An 11469-nucleotide genomic window follows, 5' to 3' on the forward strand; every position below is an offset into this window, starting at 1 on the left:
ATAAAGAGTTAGCAAAGCAATTAAGTAAAGGAGCCGAAGGGGGCGTAAAGAACCGAAACTTACGGTCACTCTTCCTGCGTATAATCGGCCAATCCTTATCCCCCCGGGCCCATGAAAAACTAACTCGACCTAGCCAAAGGAAATGCTCGGGAAGAGGACGAATAGGGGACTGATGCTCGACCAAAGCGCGGCCTAAACTCTCGTTAAAAACAAAGTTTTCGTCAAGGTCAAAAGACATAGACTGGTCTTTGAAGCGCCACCTCATGTCCTCCGGAAGACAACGGTCATCTAACCAAAAGAAATTATCTTTCCAGTTTTTTAAACTAGACCGTTCGTTGGAGGACGGATAAGGGACGTTCTTCCGGTGCGCAAAAGTGTACCAGTCTCCGGCCGAGATAAACTCATAAAAGTATCGAAAAACATTTAAATCCGGTTTCTGATCAAGGGCTCGGCAAGAAATTTCAAAATGGTTAATACGGCTAAGGCCAAATGGATTAACCTGACAAACGTGAACCCTAAAAAATTGTAAAACCCTAATCAAGAAACGGGAAAAAGGAACCCTATAGTTGGCGAAGTTGCAGACGCGAGTGTAAAAAGGGAACTTCCCTTGACGGAATGGATATATGGCTTCCGTATTGGAAGGGAGGACCGGATGGAGATCTAGGGGAATCCTATATTCTCTAATAAACTTATCCAACTGACGTTGGGTAAGCACGCTCACACTCTCCGAAAGGTTTTCCTTACCCGGAGCCATAACTGTAAAAAGTAAAAAGGAACAAGGACGCAACTTTTTCTTTGAAGAAGAAGAAAACACTAGAGAAGATAACAGCAGAGAAGATGAAAAAGAGAAGAGAAAAGGTAAAAATGAAATGGTGAAAAACGAATTTATAGAAAATATAAGTCGGTGGGGACCAGTCACATCAACCGTCGCTTCCCACGATTCCCAACAGGGGTTCGTTACCGTCACTCGTAGGTGACTAACGGCCCAAATAATGAAGGTCACCCACACCATTCAGTGCACGCCACGTAATCAGTTCACAACCACTCCCGCAGTGACACGTCATCTGAGCAAGACAAAAAAGCTTGAAGTAATAGTTTGCCAAGTCTTTACAAAAGACTCCCCAAACTAGGGGACTTGAAGACACATGTCCGAAGCCGGACATGATCCCTGAGACGAACCGGACTCCACTTGGGCGGACATCCAAAGCATGTCCGCCCCGTACCAAAAGGCTCCGAAGACGGATGACGTCATCTCAGTTGACTATTACAAATACCCCTTCAAGTACAAATCCAAGTACGATTTCTCTGAACCTTCGTCCCTATTTTCTCTCTCTACTTTCTCTCTCTACCAATACTTATCCTCACGCCGGAGGGTGGTCGCAGAGGGGCCCTCCCATCTCTGCGGCGAGCCTAACGGTTTTCTGTTTTGCAGGAACCTTTCTCATTCCTTAACAAGATCCAAATCCTCATTTACAGGCTTCGGCCTAGACTTGGTTTTTTGGTTCTTCACTTATACTCAGCCACATAACCATCATTGAACCTCCTGTTGGTTATGGAATTACGTTTATACAATAACTAGGCTATCACCCGGGAACATCCCGGGTTAGGAAAATTTAGTTTTTAATAATAAAAGGTACATAAACAACATTTTGAAACGCGTTAGTATCTTCTTTCCCTTCCCACGATAATTTGTTTGTTCCGTTTCATCGGTATCCTAACTTTGTCTTCGTGTGTAAAGCTTGTTACCTTTTAATTCTTAATGAGATCTCAGTTAAAAAATGTTTCGTAAACTGATACAATAGAATGCTATAAACTATAAATATTAATGTATTAATATGAATACTTTGATTGTATAAAAAATACCTCAGTAATCGTATAAATAACAATATCTAAACACATTCAATTCAAACTTTAGATTTGTATATTCGTGTATTTTAAATGCTTAATCGTAATTCCGACCAGACAATACAAAGGCATACACATAGCGAGAGGATTTGGTGACTTTGGCAGTTGCTGCAATACGTACTTCCGCTTTATTTTCACGAAGCAGCCTCATGTATGCCAGGACCATATTCATCATGTATGTTAAATAGGTTAACTCAAGAAATGCAAAGTTAATCCGAACATAACTTGCTTAGCTAAACGCTTTATGGTTTCAAGCCGAAAATGCCCAAATACATTTAGATTAGACTCAAACTCACAATATGTATTATGCTGATGAAATATTTTGTGTAGTTATAAGTTATCACAGCTAAACTATAGATAAGGAGGAAACCGTGAGATCTACATCTAGATCGACGATAGAGTTTAATTTGTTTACGTTACAATAATATTTATGGGGAGAAATAACCAATACATAAGATCCATAGAGTGAAATTAAAACAGACAGTGATCCGTAGTTACTAAAATTGGACTTAGGTTTTGGCTTTTTGAGTTTGTATATCCTTTAGCCAATTATTTATCTATTTTTTTATTATAAATTAGTTAGAAATTTGTGTATTAAATGAGTTTAATAAAAGAAATATTAAATAGTTGGTAATAAAGATTTAGATATAGAAGATAGGTTATCATCCGGGATTGCTTTCCGGGCTTGAGAAAGTTACTTATATAAAAAATATTTATGATTCCTACATATTTAAAATCATATAAAAGTATGAAAATAGGATTTTAAAGTGAAATTTACTTATTTAATGATGCATACATATTTCAATTATGATTTAACATTTATTCGTTCATTGATACATAGTCTTTTTAATCACCACACAAAACAAATAAAGGCATGTTAACTACCACATTTATCATGGATCCAAACTACATAGTTTCTGAAACATCTGACATAGGGGTGCTTAACGGGTCGGGTTCACGGGTTGGTGGGTTCAACTCGACATGAACCCGAACACGACCCGAACCCGAAAAATCTGCTAGACATACAACCCAAACACGACTCGATTTTTCACAGGTCAACCTGAACACGACCCGCTTGACCCGAAAATTTAATTCTTTACTCTAAAATTTGAAAATCTTACTTAAAACAGATTACAACAGCATAATAAAAACTTACCACAAAATACATCCTTCAATAAGTTCTTTTGAACCAACAAATCATACGATGTCAAAAGTTATAAATTACAACAAAAGACATTCTCCAAAATACTTAAAGTACCAAAAGATGATAAAACTTAAAAAAACAAATGAAGCTACTTCAACAAAATAACATGTGCTGGTTTTCAATCTTCAATTTCCATTGCATCTTCACCACCATTGTGTTGAGAAATAACATCTTCAATAATAGCATCCACTGCTTCCTTTTCTTTTGTTGGCAAACCTATGACAAAATAAATGCACTAATATTCAGCACTGAAGAAACATAGTACAACGACATACAGAAAGAAATACAACATTACCTGAATCTCCAAAAAGCCAATCCCAACTACATATCAGTGACTCTAATGTGCTACGATATTGATCAAGAATTCTTCCAACAATTTGCCACGAATGTATTCAATAGTTTTGAATTAAAAAAAACACATTAGTATAATTACATATATTTGCCACTGATGTATTCACATGTCTTTATCTTAAAATTACAACACATTTAATTGCTACATAATGAACCATTTATATTATACACAAAACTAAACAGATGTTTAAAAATACCTTTATTTTTTAAGTTTTCCTTCATTGTCCATCAGAAGATCCGAACCTGCAACCAAAATATGAATATTGTAAGATTGATATTTGATCATCAATTAACCAACTACCACATATCAATATAAAGAGAGGACAATTGGATAGGATGATTATGTTAGGTATATGGATATCAATTAATCAAATCTGAATATTATGTGAGGTATCATGTGTTGTTAAATAACAATAGTCAACAAATCAAATAATTCTAGACGATATCTACCTGAATAGAGAACGCTAATATTATGATGGAACCTCCAGAACCGAAATGCCCACACTTGCCACTCTTACACCACCCCATAGTAGTACGGACTACTACCGTCACTACTGCAGATGTGAAGAAAACACGCCACATCAGTTGACTCCTCCACCTTCATGAATAGAAACAGCCAAACAGGTATGAATTTACTCCTGTTTCTAGCACATAATATAAATTAAAACGCAGGTTATATGAAAAGTAATCAAAAGGGTAGAAAGGAAAATGCCATTTCCGACCCTGAGGTTTGGCCACTTTTGCGACATTCGACCAAATGTTTTTTTTCCGCATCTGGATCCAAAAGGTTTGAAATCTTGCCATTTTCATCCAACTCGTTAAGTCAGGGGCATTTTCATCATTTTAGCTATTTGTTTTGTTTATTTATAACAAAATGGCAAGATTAAAATGACAGAAATACCCGACTTGTGGTTAAAAAATGGACGGAGTTAACGATTCGGATGAAAATGGCAAGATTTCAAACCTTATGGATCCAAATGAGAAAACCTTTCGATGAAAGTCGCAAAACTGGCCAAAACGCAAGGACAAAACGGGCATTTTACTCTCTAAAATTTTAGTAACACAAATTTTTTTTTTTGGTAATGACACTTAACAAAGCTACTTGTTTAAAAAATACATAATGGCTTAGCACAAAATCTGTTTCATTTATTAAGAGATTTAATATTAAGAGATTTAATGAGAATTTTAAAAAAAAAATTGTTAGAAAAGAAAATGGGTCAAAGGGGTCGGAAGTAATTCATTAACAGATTGAATGAGAAATTTTTTTTTAAAAAAATTGTTAGAAAAGGAAATGGGTCAAACGGGTCGGAAGTAATTCAAAGTGTATTTTAATAAATACCACTTTCTAACTTCCTTTATTCGGAATTTACATATAACTTTTTCTAATCATATTTAAGACCCTAGTTTTCTAGAAATTAATTTTAAAAATTTGGAAAGAAATGTATCGGGTCAACCCGACCCATCTCAACTACTAAAAATTACCCATTTGACCCAAACCTGTTTGACCCGTTACTCATCCCCAGACACATCCGTGTTGCGACCTCTAATATGTACAGGAAAATAAAAAGTTCTATGAATATCAATATCTGACATACTCGTTTAAGATGGCAGTAATATTGTTCTTGATCTGCCTAAAAAGATCGTAATTGTCCTGCAGCTGTTGATTGATGTTGTAAAGTCTGTTAATTTGTTGAATTGTTCACCATTTGTCAACAGGAGTTTGAAACTTGAGGTCATATCTATCTATATATATAATAAACTTTAACCTCAACTTCAACAACCTATAAAAAAAGCACGAGAGATAGATTATGTGATACACACACAAAGATGTAAAGAGTAAAGACTGTAATCATGTTATGAAATTTGACCAATATATTTTAACATAACGACAGAGACAATATGGTGATGATGCATACCTGATTGCGTGTTTCTCCAGGCTTACAATCAACCGCCATGTCCATATGAGCAACAAAAAATGATGATGAACCGACACATAGAGTCCTGGTGCAATAGTGGTGCCGTATTTTCTAACTTCTCCTGGCTGCAACGCCCCTAAGATCAGAATTCCAGTGAGTTTAACTTCAGCTTCAATCTTTCCATCCTGCAACCAGAATGCATATTAAAGCAAATGCTACCCACTATTGCAATTTGCAAGAACGCATTGATTGATATCAAATATGTAATGACTATAGGTACTACTTGAGTTTCATATAAAACGTGCAAACTTTATTTTCTGAATTTTGAATAAAATAAATTCACCTGGTAAAAGTGCCAATAGAAACCATATTCATAGTTTGCAACAGTGCATATAAAAGAAACTGTGAATCGTTGCGATCTTCGGACTTCAGCTAAGCTGGTTCTCCAATCTTGATGCTTCCAGAGGATTCCGTGGTCCTCTTCATGCATACATACGCAATTTTCAATTGTTTCAACACCCCCAATGAAGTTTGTAAAATGTGCATCAAAGTACTTGATATATCTAAGCAATCACGTCCCTGTGGAGATACAACAAAGAACCACAACAGTTTACATATTGTCTGGAAGGTTCTTATAGCAATATGAGGTGAACCACAATAGTCCACATAATATAAGGCATCTCAGTTTAAGCACAAACCTTCTTTAGTGAATGAGCATTTTTTCCATGGCAATCTTCACCAGCATCGAATGCATTCTTTCGGTAATGTGGATCATTTGGATCGCCATAAGGCACAACCATCTCCACAAAGCTCAATCTATAAGCTATTGATCTTTGACCTCTACTACCATCAACATATGCCACCGAATGTAATACTAAACCCTCCCTCGGAGTGAAACCGATACTACCATCAATATTCTTGTATAGCTATTCTTATAATTCTCATATGTTTCTAACTTTCTATCATCACGTGCCCAAAATTTAAATATAAAAATAACCTATACATTATTAGCGGATATTATATATAAACTTGCGGATATATATAATATCCGCTAATATGCATATGATTTGATATATATAACCTCTATAAGCTATTTGTACAACCTCCTGACGCACAAAATCTGCATATGTACAAAGACGCGCTTTTTTTAAAATCAAGATATAAAATGAAAAACATGAAGAACTAAAGTAGTACGACAACATTGAATTACCTTGACTTTGTCATAGGAGCAACCGCATCAATGGGCGGAGTACGAGCTCGTTGAACTTTCATTGACTGTACATCGTTTCGCAGATCATCATCACCTGAAGGAAGTGAAGATGTGCTTGATAACCTATTCATATCTGGTCCAGAAGTCAAAACATTTTGAGATTCCACACTATCAGTTTGAATATAATATGTTACCACCTGCAAAACGATACATTTTAAGCAAAGATCAATTAATAAGATCTTTTGATTATTGAAAAGCATCCTCTGACCAATCAAAGAGAGATCAATAAACAGCATACCTTATCAATGAATTTACCCAAATGGGTTAAAATCAGTTTGAATAGAATATGTTACCACCTACAAAACGAAGTTAAGGAAATGAATCAATAGTTTCAAGGAAATAGATAAACAAACCTTCCGAACAGTCTCTGAGATAGCGACTGCTACATAAGTAGGCCAAACAGCAATTGCGATTGAATTCAAGAAGGCAGTGAATGGTGCAGCGCAAAGAGCTATAGTAATCCCGGCTACTGTAAGAGTCCAACCCTGAATTTAAATAGAAAGATGTGAATACAACAGTTGGAAAGTATCATTTACGGGTCAGTTTTTGTGTAAAACTAAAACTATACCGAAAAGTTTGGTTTTTTTGGATTCCAATCCGTTCGATTTCAGTTAACTTAGTTTTTGGAGAGAGTTTGGTTCAGTTTTGTGGACATTCCCAATTTACCAAAAAAACTACTTAAAGCTAGCATTATAAAAAAATATAAAAAATTAAATGATTGTGTTAAAAAGTACCGCTTTGGTTTGGACCAAAAGAATTACGAATAAAATGAGCTCGTTTTAGAAAAAAAGGTATAATAATAGGTTTTAGAAAAGGTATAAAAGTGGGTTATCCCACTTTATATGTTTTTGTATGGCGGCTAGTGGTGATCGATAGGTAGAGGTGACAGCAGGTCAGCAAGGGTGCAGGTAACTGTGATGGCAGTTGTGGCGGCTTAGAGCCTTAGACAAGTAGGTGGTGGCAGTGGGTGGTGCTGGCCCATTTGGGCCCATTACGTAAAAGTGATCCATGTTGATCTATTGTATAATTTGAATAGACCCAAATCAACATATTTACTAAACAAAAGTTATCTAAGTCAACCCATCTTTCTAAAGAACGGGTCATGATTAGCACCTGACCTGACACATTTTGAACCGCACATAAAAATTACTATTTTCGCCCAAACCCAATCTATCTCTTTTACCACCTCTTGAGTCTAAAAATAGTATCAAATTACCTACAACAAAATATTATAGCCACCCAAATACCGTAAAAACTACGATAAAAAGTTTTGAGATTACCTTGATATGAGCATCTCATTCTTGACATCACTTATAACTGTAGGCTCATAAAAATTAAACCCTAGGTTATTCCTCTTACCACCTACAACTTTTGCTCCCTGAATCAAACAATATTTTTATATTTAAAGAAACAAAAAGTGACCAAAAAATGTTTAGGGTATTAACCTGACCCATTACCCAACTCGCCCAACTCCGCCGTCCAGTTAAATTTAGGCAAGAATGATATAAATACCCCTGAGCACAAACGGTGGTTTGTAGAACTCTTGCCCTTTATTTTGACATGAAATAAAATCCATATTTAAGGACCTTGCAGCAAGACATGCAGCTCCAACGGCAGTCTGGTGGGGCTTGAACTGTAGCGAAATGAAACCTACAAAAGAAGAATCAAGTTTAAAAAAGTAACATGGAATGAAAAGAGCAAAAAATATTATTAACAATCATCTAAAAATGAAACATATATTATAATCTTGCGTATCGGGTATGAAAAGCCCACATGAACTTACCTTGCAAGTAAAAAATTTACAAAAAGTTATAAAAGAAAATATACGATTATTGTTTTTTAAATTCATATAGTCCCAAAATTCTCCTTACCATGTTCTTGTGCAATTTCATTCCTATCGAGCAGTATTTCTTCGGTTTTATCAGTTGTACAACCATAGACCGGTGCTCTCGGCTATGAATTAGAGTATTATACTGCACCACCATAATTATATTTGCAAAAGACTCACCATTAAAAAATTAATTTAAGGAAATTTCACATCATGATCATATAAAATAATATTGTACCAACAATACAATATCTCCGGTACAAACCAAAGGCATCATCTCCTCCACCATGACCGCCTCCTCCGTTTCCTCTCGCAAGGTCAATTTTATCTCCAAACACTTCAATTTCGATCTCAATTGATCGTATATGCATATTAGCTATATCTATTTTTCTCCCACTGGTTAGATTTTAAGCAAAATTGCCACTAATAGACTTCAAAATGAGCTCACGAAAGAAAAAAGGACGCATGTACACCACATAAATCAATGTATGCCTTCTTTTATCTTTGATAAATGAATACCATACCACGTAAGCCAACCTGTTCAAGGGCGGATTCAATATATGTTTCATCTTTATTGTATTAAATAAGAAATTATTAAAAGTATAAACGGGTACGATTAATTAGTTGAAATTGAACATACCGGTTCTGTTTAGCAGCATTTCTCCACCACTTAATAGCCAATGGAAGTGATGAAAACGCCATGCTGTTTTCAAAACATTTAACACTTGTTTCACTATAATCTTTTCCCTCAATAGAAGCCAATTCATTGTTGTTGGTATTCCCTGAGAATCATCATCACCATAACTTTCAATGTTTTCTTATGAATTATTAGTGTCAACTTTAAACTTTAAGACACTTTGAACCATTAACCCTACAGTTTTAATTTAATTTTACTTGATCGTGTACATACACTCAGCAGTCTTTGGCCCACTTTCCGTATCAAAAGTTCAAAATGTTACAAATAATATAATAAAAAAGACATATAATTAAAGCAAAGAGAAAGATATACCTCAGCTAGCATTTAAGAAAGAATAGCCATGAGTATCATGATCGCAACTTCTCCATCCGTTGATTGCCTAGAATCCAATAGACCAAAGAAGTGTTAGTGTCATCAATGATGTCTACGTTTGAACACGCTAGGAGGCTTTTGATGTTTGAACCTTTTTAACCCATTTTATTTTCAGCATAATTTCCAGATTTTACTTGTTTGGCCCATTCTCATCAAACCTGATTGTTAATCGAAGAACACCTTCATCCTTCCATGTACCATCGTACCGTCGATTATGCCAGTTCTACAATTATGTAAAAATCATGTCAGCAAGCATGTCAATATTTTAAAGAACTTTCATCAATAATTTTTCTAGTTATGTAATTTTTGTCATTATACTTATCAAGTCCTTAACATCAAGAGCTCACCAAGTCTTTTATATATTTTATCTACGTTTGCATTTCTTTCAACAATATCAAGTACCTAATTTCATATCTTAAACGATCCCACAAAAGATAAATGGCAACTATATAACATAATATTCACATTTTAATACAATCTAATATAAAGGAACCTAAACTGATTAATCGACATCATCTGAAACCCTAACAATGAAATCCATATTCCAAAGTGATAATTCTGTTCAATAAAATCGATTATCAACAATGTTTATTGTCGTATCGTCTTAAAATGAAACCCTAAGCTACAATTCATACAGCCAATTGTTTGTTTACAATCAAAAGTTAGAAACCATTTAGTTACAAACTTACAGTGTAAGCTTCGTGGATTCAATTAGCCCACTATTCTACCAATTAGCTCCTTATCGATTTGGCATGACTGAAACATTTTCCAATTTTTCTTCGATCCAAGAGTAAAACGGCTAGAGTACATACAGGAGGCGATTAGAAATTAGGGTTTGATTGAAAAAAGAAGAAAAACTCACATTTAGGAAACATGAAGGGGAAGATACAATCTAGGGTTTGAGAGCAAAAAGAATCGAATGAAGGGTATAAAATCCATATCAAATACAAAATCAACATACCTGGAAGAACTAAGATGTGAGAGAAAATCAACGGGTCCGATAAACCTTCAAACAAATGCTGAATCTGGAAAAGAAAATGAAGAAACATTGATATCTAAAATCAATGAAATCTTAAAAATCAAAATGAAAATGAAATGTTAGAATAACAATTAATGAAGAAAGAAGAAGCACCTGTGTTGATATCTAGGGTTTGTAAAACGTGGCGGTGACAGTCAAAAAACCAAGATTGCGATCGTGGCGATTAGAGATCGAAGATGCAAGCTTGGACTATGAAAATCAGGGTTATTTAGTTGCTTAAGAGGTTCATGACTCAAGAATATATGATCTACACAGGAAATCTTGGTTTTGGGGATGACGGTGTGAAAAATGAGTGATTAGAAGATCTAGGGTTTTATCATTCATTATATACTCTGGTAAAAAATACGGGTATGGATACCCAGTGCGGGATCCAAATGCCAAAATACGTGTTTTCCCTCATATTCCCGCCAAAATATCAAAATGGTTGCATCAGGAGAGGACACGTGTCCCACATCTTGTTTATTTATTATATATATAGATAATTACATTAAAAAATTGGACTAATATTTTGGTTTTAATCCACCCAATAAAAAACCAAGCACCCAAACATTTGGCCGGCAGATTCCATATATTCGACGGAGGAATTTTATTAGGTGTATATGAATATTTATACACACTTGTTATTACAACAAAGATATCTATCACAATATATAACTAAAATCAAATAATATACTAGCCAGTAGGAACTTGCTGGCTAAATTTTGTAGAGTCAAGTTGTTGAAGCTTGTTTAAAATAACTTATATGCAATAAAGTTATTGTGAAATCTTTTACTCTTCGGATAGCTATAATATCCCTCATAATATTGAATAATAATTCTTGTATACACAAAGTTTATATTTTTAAATATAGTTAAAGTGAATAAATAGTTTCTGTAAACTGCAAATAT

At 34.8% G+C, this 11469-nt stretch overlaps 1 long non-coding RNA gene across 15 annotated transcripts; it reads right to left on the reverse strand.

The window, feature by feature from the left end:
• Positions 1 to 3026: 3026 nt before the first annotated feature.
• LOC110920758 lies at positions 3027 to 10879 on the reverse strand. 15 transcript variants are annotated; one of them, XR_004886553.1, is made up of 21 exons: positions 10676 to 10879; positions 10505 to 10568; positions 10233 to 10342; positions 9635 to 9766; positions 9484 to 9550; positions 9115 to 9256; positions 8713 to 9011; positions 8518 to 8619; positions 8159 to 8296; positions 7927 to 8024; positions 7000 to 7131; positions 6885 to 6942; positions 6587 to 6783; positions 6075 to 6496; positions 5720 to 5955; positions 5377 to 5561; positions 5056 to 5241; positions 3911 to 4058; positions 3658 to 3703; positions 3405 to 3475; positions 3027 to 3325 (listed from the first exon to the last, which is right to left on the reverse strand). It is a non-coding gene; the product is annotated as an uncharacterized LOC110920758 (long non-coding RNA). The 15 variants fall into 15 exon arrangements; XR_004886548.1 differs by having other exon boundaries at positions 6885 to 7131; positions 9702 to 9766; XR_004886550.1 differs by having other exon boundaries at positions 6885 to 7131; positions 8740 to 9011.
• Between the last annotated feature and the right edge of the window lie 590 nt (positions 10880 to 11469).

Source organism: Helianthus annuus, chromosome 17 (assembly GCF_002127325.2).
Source record: "Helianthus annuus cultivar XRQ/B chromosome 17, HanXRQr2.0-SUNRISE, whole genome shotgun sequence".
Taxonomy (NCBI): Eukaryota; Viridiplantae; Streptophyta; class Magnoliopsida; order Asterales; family Asteraceae; genus Helianthus; species Helianthus annuus.